Genomic DNA, 13529 nt, shown 5'->3' on the forward strand with positions numbered 1-13529 from the left:
GAATGAACCAGGGCGCGTGAGTTCGACTTTCTAGTGTTCTTTAACACAGACAGAAACCTCGGCACACGAAAGTTTTTGGCGTCCCGTGTAACTGAACGGAATGGAGTCATCGCCGCGGCCGTGACTCGTATCCACCACAGCAGGCATCGCCCACAGAGTGGAACAGTTCCGCATGGCATCCTTGCCCGCGTTAGCGAAAAAAAGAACTATTCAAGGGCAAGATCTTTGTATTGTGCGCACTGCGATAAGAACAACAACGATGTTGGGCGATCATTTTCCTTCCTGCGCAGCAACAGCAGCCTCCTGTGAAACAGAACAGCAACGATGTTCCGTGATCACTTTTTTTTTTCCTGCGCAACCATATCAACATCCTTTGAAACAGGAATTATTCTGCATAGGACGCGTCAGTCTTGACTCGAGTGACTTTTTCCGACGCTTCTTTTCTAAGACACTCATTTTACCTCCCCGAAGAGTTTCCTTTTGACTGTGGTAACCGTTCCCATGCACATCGCGTGATTGACAATGTGAATCCATAATTTCACAGATCCGTGGGCGGTTCATTCATTGTAGACGACCTGCAGAAATTCGCTTACTATATGTTTCACATCTTCCTCTTCTTATCATCGTCACCCATAATGCGCCTTTTTCTTTCCTCTTTCCTTCTTCTCCTTCCCCCAACATAGAGTAGCTGGCTAGAGAAATTTACCTCAGGCCGACCTCTCTACATTTCGTATCATTAAACCTTTATCTCTTTGGGACAGCATGCATAAACATCGTGTGCGTAATTCCATAGCCTTTTCACAGAGTGGTTGGATAAATTTGTTCAACGAATGCTGCACCAATTTAGCTCAGCACGGACACCAAAGTCTGATGAACGCTGCTGCCGCATGTTCGAGGTTGCGGTGCACCCCGCAGAGATTTTGAGCCCGTGATACCTTGTCCCTGTGCATATATACGTGCAAGTCCTCGCTCACGTAGCTGCTTCTTGACAAATTGTCGTGGCCCACGTTCAACGACATGGACGCAGAATGTGCGTGGGAGCGCATGCAGAGGCTAACGTCCGACAACAAGTCAATCTCCAGTTTCGCTGCACTTCTTTTATGGAATTCAAATGCATCATCACATGTTCGCACTGTGTTGTAGGCTTAATACCTCAATAAAGAAACAGAAAGCCGAAATACTACTCCACGCAGAGAAAATTCGGAACTACATTGTCACTTTATTTCTACCCACGAAGAGTGTAGACATTTGCCTATGAGGTCAATACACTGTCTATAGGCACATTCTACAGACTCACTGGTGAAACAGCTTGGCCAATCGCGCCAAACTGCGCCAAAACGGCATTTTAGCGGAATATTGCGCTGAGCCTGCGCCAAACCATGCATAAAAGCGAAACCCTGCTTCCGTCGATGCTTCGCAGCTATAAAAACTGAAATCAAAACCAGCAGTGCACTGCCATCGTCATCACAAACACAAGCAGGGGCCCGTCGATAGAGTTTCTCGCTCTGTAATGAGAAACTGTGGGCTTATCGAACTCATCCGATTCATCATTCGCGCGTTTTTCTCTGATAGACGTGCAATATATAGTGCCGCTCACTGTTTTTTCCAGCATTTCTGCGTGTTTATATGATGAACCCGTGTCGAGCTACTCGCGCTTTGTGCGCCGCTCAATTCATTTCGCAGCGTGTGGGATATAGCGCGACCGATGGGCGATCTGATGGCCGCCCAGTCACGACAATATGTGACTGGGTGGTAGACGGTATAGTCTTTCTGGAGCGCTATTTCGGTGTTCATCGAACCCGTGTGCTACCCCGCGGAGTTGGCCGAAGGAGAATGTCACCTTCTAGGATTAAAGGCACTCTTTCGATCAGTCAGTATTTGCATGGTATATATTAAGCACACGTGCTTTGGACCCTGTGCCAAAAGTGCTTGCTGCTGCGCCAAATCGGATTTTTGCCTGCGCCGAAAGGTGAAATGGCTGTTCACCCCTGTAGACTTCTCTATAGACAGTCAAATGGCTAATTACTTTACGCTTTTTATCAACTACTGTCTATAGAATGTTTATGGAGAAATCATGTAAATTAGGCTATTCTCTATAGACAGTTTCAGGGCTTATGACGCTATGCCTTTTACACAAATATCTAGGATCTCCATAGACATTTTTTTGTAATTATCGTGTTGCACTTTCTATAGACCTTTTACACGCAAATCCCACTGAATGGCATATAGACGATTTATAGACTCGAAATCCATTTTTGTAAGGGTACAAATGTAAAGATGCGTAATGCTATTCGAATTAAAGATTTATTACTATAGTAATTAGTTATGATTGGTTTAATGAGTAATTGCGTGGGTGGGCATTACAGAGTTGAAGTATCGCTCCAGTGACTGTTCGAGTGTCAACAGTGGTCCTAAGTGCTTTTGCTTTGTTTGCAGCACTTGAATCACCATTTTAGGTTTTTCGACTCAGCGTACCATATATGACACACTGGGCGCTTGTGGGGTTAAAACAGAAAGAATAAAAGTACAGCCATGTTGGAAGCTTGAGACCATGCAGATTAGTAGCTCTTTTGAGGCTGGCCGCATTACAACGTTTGACGACGCACATATTAACAAACCCTCGGAATTAACGTGCCATCTGACGTACTATTTCTATGCTTTCTATGCGGCGCAATTGAAAATCAGTGATCTGCTAGAAGTAAACGCTGTGTATGTGCTCCCATGTACATTCGGCCTGCAAACTTTGCAGCAAGTGGGTATCACGAGAATTTGTAAACCTCAATTTGAAATGTGTGTAGTTAACTGGCTATGTGGTGCCCAAGAAAGCTGCTATGTGCATATGAAAACTTTGACTTCGATGCTTTATGTGCGCAGGTTTTGTGTGAATTTAGTTTTCACGCAAGTACCGTGGCCTGTGAAATTTCCTCGCCGACCGGGCCCCTTGTTGTGTGTATCTCTCTGTGCTGGCGTTAAGACGAGTTTTGAATGTGAGCTACGAAGACCATATATCGGTGCGTGCCATATCGCACCTGAGCTTCGCCGTAACATCGCTTTCGCCGCGAAGCAGTGCATCTACGAAGTGCTCCAGACGAGGGCGACGTTTTCCGTTTAGCGTGTCGTACATAATCGACCTCCCTACCTTTCAGTATCAGTATTTCCTCGATGTTTCCATTTCTGTCCTTTCAATCGCCCCGGGACAGAACGCGCCGCCCTAAAGACGTCGCGCGCGCTCTCGTGCCCTTCGCGGGTGACGTCACCGATTTCCGGCGTCCTCTATTGGCCGCTGGCGACGCTTGTCCTTGGGCGCCGCTGAAGTCCTCGGCACAAACCAAGCTCGTTAGTATGCGCACTCGTGTCGGCTATAAGGAGTCCCTTCGCCTTCTCTCTCTCTCTCTGTCCTTTCTTTCTTCTTTCTTTATTGCCGTTGTTTCGGTGTCAGCGTGATTGCACGCTTGATCATGACCGCCGCAGCGGCCGCACGTTTTGCGAAATCCGGGACAGAGCAAAGGAAAAGGTCGACGCCATTTTTTATTTCTGTTTTCCCGCGCCGTCCCTCCCCCGCTATGCACGCGCACGCTCCCGGTCTTCTGCTGCTGCTGCTAAGATGGCGCGCGCGAAAAATATATCCTGTTTTATGACCCCTCGTGCTGTCCGCGATGGCAAACAGTTCGCCCCCCTTTCTTCTTGTCTTCTGTTCAAATCTGGAACCACATCTCGCGTGGGCAAGCTTCTTGGCACGTGACTTTCCAGACGCGAGCCGCGCGTGCTGCGTGGCAGACGATGGCGGCGCAGAAGACAATCGAAGTCGGTCACGGATCCAACTAGCGGCGCCGCTAAACCTGCGTGTGAAAGCCGTGTGATAACTGCCAGACGCGATGACGTATCGACTATGGTGCGCCGAAGAAAGTAGTGCTAATTCTGGATAGCGTTTATGCTATAGTTTTGCACCCGACGTCACAGATGCAGCTTCTTATCGTGCTAGTAACCCAACATGGCGGCCACGATGACGTTAGTGCACCGCAATATCGTACGTACGTTGCTTTCTTGTTTGACGGCGACCGTTTTGCACCTAGTTATCACCGTCATCGTTTTGTCGTTCGACGCATAGACGCGCCTATCATGCTCTCACGTTTCTTGCTCACGCAGCTTCTCGACATTCTAGTACCCCAAGAAGGCGGCCACGATGACGTCAGTACAAACCACATATAGACGAACAGGCATCACGTGAGCGAAAGCAGACGACGGTGTTGATACTTCTTTGTTACTCGGTGATTCGAACAATAATCCTTGCAAACTATGATTTTTTAAAGTTTGCCATCCGTCCATTGGTATATGGACCTCCGTACCCATCCCAGTTGCGTGGAATGAGACTGCAGCGCCGCCTTAGCTTCGTGACCTCATCTATAGCGTAAAAAATTCTATACTAGAGATAACTGCAGCGCTATAGTGTTTACGGGAGCTAAAAATATTATGGTTCCGCCAGCATGGGAATGACGGGCATAGATGGATTTGCCTAAACTTCATCCTTCTGCATGGTTTTAAAAGGCCTTGCGAATTTGAAAATCAATCATTTCCAACAAAATAGGAACAAGTGAAATGCAGCTATTTTCCCTGTGCTTAAAGACACATTGCCTTTACGAGTTTAGAAAACTCTAATTGCGTAGAAACTAGAAAAGACTAAGCGTAAAAGGCAATGCCCCAAGAACGTGGAAAGCCGCAAGTGCAAATATTTAGACGAATACATCTGCACAATTCTTCGTTACTGTGGTAGCTTTGCGATCGCAGCACCAGACTTCCCACTAGCAATTTTTGTAGGAATCTTTATGGTCCATACTCCCTTAGTCTTTCGGACACGCTGAATAAACGGACGTCGCGATCGTCTGGTTTGTCAATATAAAGCGCACTACAGCGTGTAAGGCCACGTTCCGTTTGCGTGGGTATATTGTTTGCCACATTTTCCATCGTCGTCTGCCGACTGTAATCGGTAACAGCAGACGACAGTCGTCTGCCGACTGTTATCGGTAACAGCAGACGACGCAGCCGCGTGTAATTTGCACATAAATATCCTATCTCTGTATCGCATTACGGAGGCTCCATAGCTCACGCTGGTCTGTGCGCGGTTTTCCGCCGGAGTTTGTATACGTGTCGCAGAAACCAGACGACCGAAGCGAACGCAGTCCACGCGCTCGGGAGCAAGACGATCGACGACAAGCGCTGAAGTTGCAGACGACATTTCTCTTTTTTTTTTTTCCCCCGACTCGCTTTTAGTTCTCCCGGTCCCGGTACCCGGACGCGGCTTGATAGCTTGAACAGCTTATGGCGAAACTGTCGTCTCCGAGAGCTTGCGTTCGCCGTTGGTGCCGCGTTAATACGCTACTTGCATGGTGTGCAAATATAGCTTACCGTTTGCTTTCCCTGGCCAAAAGTACGCGCGCGCGCCTTGTTTCGAAACCGTCCGCTAAGAGCAAAGTGACGCAAGCCGTTGCTGCGCAATGCTTTTATCCGCCTACGCCTCTTGCTTTGGCGTTTGGTGCATATTTGTATCAGCGCATCCTACTTTGGATCTGACACACTGGCTTGCAGATGACACTTTTCAAGAGTCTTTTCTTTTGTCTATCCCTTCTTTCTCTCCCCCCCCCCCTTTTCTTTTTTGCCGGTTCCGGCGTATCGTCTGTAGATCTTCCGAAATCGGTTTGGCACGAGTTACTGCTGCGCACGCCTCGCAATCTCAAAACACATGGTCGTTGTTATCGTGTAGCTGTATGGCGAAAGAACACTCCGCTCTCTTCAATGAAGCTGCCGTTTATCTTCCCCGGTAGCATTACTGAATGTATGCCGTGGCTTCTCGGTTATCTCGCTAGAGTCCTCCGCTGACGTGGCTCTCGCTTTGGCGTCCGTTCTGGATAACTGGGCCATCAACGTGTTGTTATTTTTCCAGGCACATGTCTCCTATCGCGCACGGTTGCCCTACGCCATCTCCCAGAGAATGGACATCCCGTTTGGCTGTCGCGACAAGATCTCTCGCTTCTGTTTTTTTCCAGGTCGCGCTCAGCGTTTGTTGTCAGTTGCACGAGGGCCAAATTTCGACACAGCCATTTCCCTGGACACTTGGCCCCTTGGCGTGGAAAGCGCGTGTCCTGTACTACGTGAATGCGTTCGAATTATAGCTGGTTAGTTTCCTGTAACTATGGACTCGATCACAATCACTTGGGACACGGAGGATGTACGTGCTTCTGAGTGTTGCGGTGATATTTACGAACGCGTGCGCCAGATCATACGCTACCATGGGGGCAGCAGCGCTTCGCGCACTCTGCTACGAAGAACTGGGAATGTATACACGAGAATAGGTTGATGGAGTCTATAAACATCTTACACAGGTGCGATCGGTTGTCATATTATTATCATTATTATTATATTATGGGGTTTTACGTGCCAAAACCACTTTCGGATTATGAGGCATGCCGTAGGGAAGGACTCCGGAAATTTCGACCACCTGGGGTTCTTTAACGTGCACCTAAATCTAAGTACACGGGTGTTTTCGCATTTGGCCCCCCATCGAAATGCGGCCGCCGTGGCCGGGATTCGATCCCGCGACCTCGTGCTCAGCAGCCTAACACCATAGCCACTGAGCAACCACGGCGGGTACGGTTGCCGTATGCATTTGTTTCTTTAGTCTATATGCATGATATTTTGCCTGAGGTGCGGGGGGAGGAGGAGAAGGAGGAAATAAAGAGAGAAGGCAAGGATGTTGACCAGAAATGCGTCTGTTTGAATAGGCCAGTCGCCCTCAAGAAAGACAGAAGTGCCTTCATAGCTTTTTGGGCCGGCGAGCGATGGGGACGGTCTTCAAGTAGCACCCACACAGACAACGGTCGATGGTCCAGTCGTCGCAATGCGTTATATAACATTTGTCTTTCCGACTGAAATCGATGATCGGCAATGGCACAATAAATGTTCGACGTTCTCTTCCACGGTGTATGGCAGTGAACCTATATATAGACTATGACCTTATCTATCTCATCTATCATTTCATATAAACATATAGGCTATAGACAGTTCATATGCCGTAGACGCTCTGTAAGCAATGTCCGTGGACAACCTGCAGAGTTCACATATAAACGCCAGGAGTCTAGCATTCTTGTAGTTCAGCCAAGTAAATTTTTGCAAGGACAGAGTGGAGATGACTCTTTGAATGGCGCTCTACACACTTTGAAGCACACGGAGCGCTCTGTACGACTGTGTTCGGGTCGTATGCATACAGTCGGCAGCACATGCAGCGCAACAATGCATGCGCCCGACGTTCCTCACGTTACACCTAACTGTTTCTAGAGAGTCTCAAAGACACGCCAGTACATAACTTGCGCACCGTCATATAATTCACATTAATTGAACTGCTCACGAGAGGGAACGTTTCCCACGCCACTCATGAGCGAAAAAAAGTGATCACGTTGTTCAGAAAACACCGCGCATACATGGCGGTCCATGCGTTGCCGAATGCATATATTCGTCCTCCATTGTTGTGCGCCCATCCGCTACCTGCGGAGCGCATCGCTCATCTGTTTGACCCCGTATTTGTAGACGCGCCTCCATTGCTTCAACCCTTACCCCCATTATAACGCCGTCGTCTGCATTTCAATCGCTCGCGTACAGCCGTCATCATCCACTTCTGCTCGGCTCCCCTCTCGGTCTTCTGTTTTTCTCACGGCGCTCACACCGGTTTGTCCGTCTGCTCTTCTCTCGTCTGCTTCGAATCATTTTAATTTCCCCCCTCTGGAACTCCCACGCCGAAGAGGCGAGCGCGATCGCTCAAGGGAGACCGCGTCATCGCTCATCGGCCTTCGTGTCTTCGGCAAACTCCGTTTCGCGCTTCGTCTGTTCCGTCTGCTTCATGACATAAAAGCACGGAGCGAGGGCGCGTCCAGACGACGCAAGAAAAGCAGCAAACACACGAGGCGGCTTTGTACGTGGCTTCGACTACGTCTTTGTCTCGGTCATTCGGTGCTACTTCTGGCCGTGCTCTCGGCGCCGCGCGTCCTGTTCCATTTATAGAGCCGGCACCTCTGGGTTGTCCGGTGGCTGTTGGGACCTGTCATCTCTCCTGGCTTTCTTATATGGAACAGTGGCTTTTGTTGTCCCAGTTTATGGCTTTTTTTGCTTGACCGGCTACTATCGCGCGCGCGTCTCTTGAAGACACGAAGCGTGTCAAACGGAACGCGAACATCTCTCCATTCGTGTAAACTGTTCGTGTGCGCATCAGATTGCCGTCATTTGTTAACCCGTTTTACTTGCAGCGCCATGTTGCTTGCAACCAGTTTTGTTTGCTTGAGTGCGTGTGTGTGTGCGAGCGTGTGTTTCTTTTTTTTCAATCTCAGTGAGATTACCCGATATACTGGAAACACTAGAAGCTATTTCGTTTCCATCATAGCTCCAAATCGATACTTGGACACAACATGAGTGACTATTTTATGGGTATATCATAATAAGCGAACAAACACTCACACCAAGGACAACATGGGGGAAATTGTGCTTAGTAAATGAAAGAACAAAACGACAAATTAATGGAAATGAAAGTGAAAAAAAGAAAGCAACTTGCCGCATGTGGGGAACCATCCCACAACCTTCGCAAAATCGGGCCCCTCGGTTAGCCCCCTTCTCGTTTGTTTTATGGGTACATATATGTGCTCGTTTCTGCAACGGAACGTTCTTAATTCAAAGTATAACTTTCGAGGATACATAACTACTCGAAATAATTTCCTGAGTCCGATAAACAAACGAAGATCGTTTAAAATTCGCGTGGGCGCTGAACATGATATTTAAACAATGCCGCTAAAAACGTGTACGCCATTATTTTTATACTTTGAACGTATTTCTCTGGAAAGGTTTGTCAACTACTTAGCACTACTCATTCTTTTATGATACCGAGCGTGTTTTCCGAGTACATGGGCCTGAAACGCGGAAGGTGACACAGACGTCAAAGAGACACTACGAACTTGGGTATTTGTGCTGAGCTTGTCGCCCACGCGCTTTGAATGTGCATCCTGACCCACTGTAACCACCGCAGTTGAGCTGGGAGCGTGTGCAGCTGCTGCAGAGAGCTCTGTATTGTACGCATAACTTTCGAACTGATAAATTTCTCGGTGAAAAACCGTATACGATGCGAGGTGCAATATGCGCTTAAGATCCGTAGTTCCTGGCATCGTGTAAGTGACGTCCTCTCGGCTACGAGTGTCTGAAGGCGCAGTGTTAACGTGACTCGCGTAGCGCACAGTCCTTGCCAGTCAAAGGCGAGAGAGGAGGTTTTAGGTCGGGGTCAACTACGACTTCTCTTCTCTATTGAGGTGCTCCTCCCTTATGCGGACCAGGGAGAGCGTGATTAAGTGATTTTTTTTTCTCCGCCCATGAACGTGACGTGAAATTGAAGACTCCAATCCAAACTTGACATTGAAAACTTTATGAGATTTGATGCACTTAAAAGAACAAGATCTAGCGACGATAGGGAGCAGATTTTAATTAAAGTCATCGATGAAAAAAAAATGACACAAACAAAATTAACAGGAAATGAAGCATTAAGTTTACAATTCTTTGTCTCAGGAATAATGGACGATATCAAAATTCTGTGAAATTCGTCATCTAATGGACTTGATATGATAGCGCAGGGACGCTGTCTATATAATTACCGCCTGCGATTATTTAGGATCTGTGGAGAAGTGTGTGTAAGTAGACAACGCTCAGTACTCGTATAGATCTTGCAATATGTGTGTTACGGGGCAATTATATAGCTGATGAACGGTGATTATCTGACATGATTATTTTTTTACCCGCCGCACACGACGACGTTGCTTGAGTGCTGGGCCGGAATTATTTGGGGACCTTTGGGAACAGTGATACGTGTGATAACCTTACCGCTTAAGAAACTTAACCAGCTGCTCTTATAATAATAAGTCCCATAAAGGTGAAACCGATATTTCTGCAAGATGTGCAGGTCATCCTTAAGATGTCTGCCGAGAGCCTCTACGCTCCGTAAGTCTAATTCTGTGAGGATGCCCATTTGAAACACTCGCAATACACACTGCAGCCCGTTTCACAGTATAATAAGCAAAGTGACACCTAATCGGAAGCCTCGCGTGATGTTTTGACACCCGCGATTGATTGATTGATTGATTGATTGACTGACTGACTGACTGACTGACTGACTGACTGACTGACTGACTGACTGACTGACTGACTGACTGACTGACTGACTGACTGACTGACTGACTGACTGACTGACTGTCATTAGCTTCCCTCAGCAACGCACTGACTGCGAGAGGCACATTAGCGGAGGGCGCCGGTTTAATTACCACGCCGTAGTTGAATGCGCATCGATACCTGAATACGCTAGGCTAGGTTTCCTCCGATTCGCCTCCATCAAAATCAAGGAGGTTAAAAAAAATGGCTGTGGCTTAGGTAAGGTTAAGCCCAGGATGCGAAGCATACTAGCCTTTATTTTAGTTGTTGAACCACTGTTTAGCCTGGTGAACTGCTGTTGCTTGGCTATATTTGGTTCGGCTAGACGAAGAAACAACTCATGCATTACTGCTTCGCCTTCAAGAGTGGAACGCGACAGCGTTCCCGTCGACCCGCCAAGGGGTGTAAGACAATGGGCTACAGGGCAGCGACTACGCGCCCCGCATTGGACGCGGTGAGCGTCGAGCAAAGCAGCGTTCGGCGCGGCAACGAAATGTGCGCCTGAGCAAGAGACGCACGCCTTAGAAACAGCTCGTTTCTAAGGCAACACCGCATTCACTAGAGGCGCTTTTGTACCGCTTTGAAGCATCGTACTCGTGGCTCAGTGGTAGCGTCTCCGTCCCACACTCCGGAGACCCTGGTTCGATTGCCACCCAGCCCATCTTGCAAGAGTTGAGCCAAAGCCACTTCTCCTCTGTCGTGACGTCACGGTGTCACGTGGTTTCAAGGCGACACCGCCGCGCCTGAGGAGCTGGGTTGAGCTCTCGTAATATGCTTCGCATAAAAAATAATTCTGGAGCGTAGATGGCGCCCTGAAGTTGAAGCTGGCCGCCACCATCTTACTCGAGGAATCGATTAACGTTAGGATGTGACGGAGTAGAGGAAGCGTTGTCTTCTCGCTTTCAGCGGCTTAGAAACGGCCAGTTTCGCCATGTTTCTCGATGTGTCTATCCGTGTCACTCGCTTTAGAATCAAAATTGAACGTCTTGACAACTTGTTATGGGAGATCACGATGTAACGAGTGAAACCTCCTTGATTGAAACACACTGCGGGATCGCCCGGAAACTGCACCCATAGCCTCGCCGTTCAGTCACGTACGTCAGAACGCCGTGTAGCCGCCGAGACCATAGAGTTTTTGTAGGAAACTCTATGACCGCGGCCGAACTGTCCCGGGTGTACGTAACAGACGCGGCAGCACACGCGCGCTATCGCACACAGCGTCTCTCGCTTCGGTGAGTGTCCGCTACGCGTCGCCTCGTCTTGACTGGGCTGGCGCGCAAAATGGACCGCTGTCGTATGGAAGGGAGCCACGCGGCGTTCGCGAGAGAAGCGTTTATCACGGTTCCCGGCCGACCACCGCTCTCGGTCGTCGGGAGGGGGGTTGGCCCTGTTTCGCCGTTCGATGGCACGACAAGACACGCGCAACCGTCGTTGCAGCGGGCGTAAATATGCAAACGGGGACGACGGGCTCACCGCTCACCGGCTTGCCCGCCCGCCCGCTCGCGTGTGCGAGCCAGAAGCCAAGCCACCCGGCGAGCCGCATCCAGACAGACGGCGGTGCCGCCCATGGGGATTCTCGCTAAATTTACTGTAGAGGGAGCTGTGGCATTGTGATTGTTAGGGTGCCACGGGAATTGTGGGTGGTAAGCGTGCATTTGTGTAATATCTGTGCTTGTAGCTTCAAAGGTTCTTGTGGCTTTGCTTACTACGCATCATTTGCCTTTACTGACCTACATTTCTGAGCAGTTGCGTTTGTCTAAACACAGAAGACAATAGGACACTGCGTACGTGCGTGGTGATTGCGAGTAGCTGCAATTATAACGCAATGCTTCGTCGAAAATTGTCAATACCGCGAAGTATTTCCGTTTGAAACCACAAGGACGAAGTTTAGGCAAGTCCATGTGGTAATCATGATTCCCACGCTGGATCAAGCGCCAGAGTTCCTTCTATTAATTTCTTTTTTGTAGGAAACTCATGTCACTAAGCTCGGTTGCAGCCATAAGGTTCTAGATAACAGACAACGCATTAAAACACTCGGTCTCCTAAACGGTTGATACTTTATCTCGTTTTCATGACTGCGCAGTTTTTTCATGTCTTTTTTTTCCTTTCTGTGTGTGACAAAGGCACAGGAAAGCGAGGGAGGTGTATGGCGATGCCATCTTCCTGGATGCGACAATGCAGGCAATTAGAACACCTGAACAGAGTATAAAAAAGTAAGACGTAGAAAAAGAAAAGTTAAGGGAAAGAAAGATCGCTCGACCTCTGCAGGATACGACATAATGCAAAAACGAAACTAAGGGAAGTGGCTATATCCGTCTGCGGTTAACAGAAGACAACACTAAGTCTTATACACGCCCATAGACAGGTCGTTTCAGGACAAACGTAGAATACACCAAGAACAAGAAACAAAATGGCAACGACGACTGTAAGCGAAGGCACCGTCGTCTGCAATGCATTCTTCTGCAAGCAAAATTAGGCAAAATGGCGGCGCCGGTGAGCCAATAAGTCGTCTTCTGCCACGCCTTGCTGTAACAGGAGACAGCAGCAACGGGTCGCTTCAGCGTTAAACAAAAGCAGACGGACGAGAAAAAAAGAAGTACGCAATACTAAATGACGGCGACGTTGAGCCAACGGGTCGCCGTCGTCTGCCAGTGATGCGTGCATCGTCTGCATACGCGGACGCAGGGGGCGCTCGCGTGGTCTGTGGCGGCAACCGGTGCCACTGAACAAGTCGGTCGAGCGTGATCATAGCCTCGGGAAGTCCATGCAGCGTACGCCAAGGCGCGGAATAAATATAGAAAGGCAGTATTGAGATCGCAGCTGCTCTGTGCGGTCTCGGTGTTTGTTGGCGCTGGGGATTTCTCGTTGTCCTGTTTCTGCCAACGGAACAAACACGACCTCAGCCTGACGCGTAAGAAGAATACTTCAGAGAAGAGGATATGATGCGGTCGTGGGTATGACAGTGTCGTGCCATTCGCGTGCGTATACTCCGGCGTCCGATTCGACTGTCCATCTCGTAGCGCGCTTGGGAGTACGGGTGGTATCCAAGTGGCAGAGAAGGAAACGGGCAGGGGCAATTATAAGGTCGCGATATTGAGTTCGTGGCGCCATCCAAGGGCTGCCTTCCCAGAAGCGCTTCTTCGTCGCTACTGTAATAAACTGTTAAGCCGCTAAAGATATTCTTAAGACGTTGCTGTGCGACGCGTAAGGTCATAATCTTGCTGCGTTTCAAAGCTCTAGATTGCGCAAGGGTAGGATGAATAAAGTTGTTCTCTCGCGCCATCCATGCTTCTGTATAGTGT

The 13529-nt window shown here is 48.7% G+C and overlaps 1 protein-coding gene across 6 annotated transcripts in view; it reads left to right on the plus strand.

The window, feature by feature from the left end:
* The window catches only part of LOC135901975 (uncharacterized), a 210699-nt gene that overhangs the window by 96929 nt on the left and 100241 nt on the right, over positions 1–13529 (plus strand). The gene's annotated exons all lie outside the window — the stretch shown is intronic.

The sequence above is a fragment of the Dermacentor albipictus genome, chromosome 9 (genome assembly GCF_038994185.2).
Source record: "Dermacentor albipictus isolate Rhodes 1998 colony chromosome 9, USDA_Dalb.pri_finalv2, whole genome shotgun sequence".
Classification (NCBI taxonomy): domain Eukaryota; kingdom Metazoa; phylum Arthropoda; class Arachnida; order Ixodida; family Ixodidae; genus Dermacentor; species Dermacentor albipictus.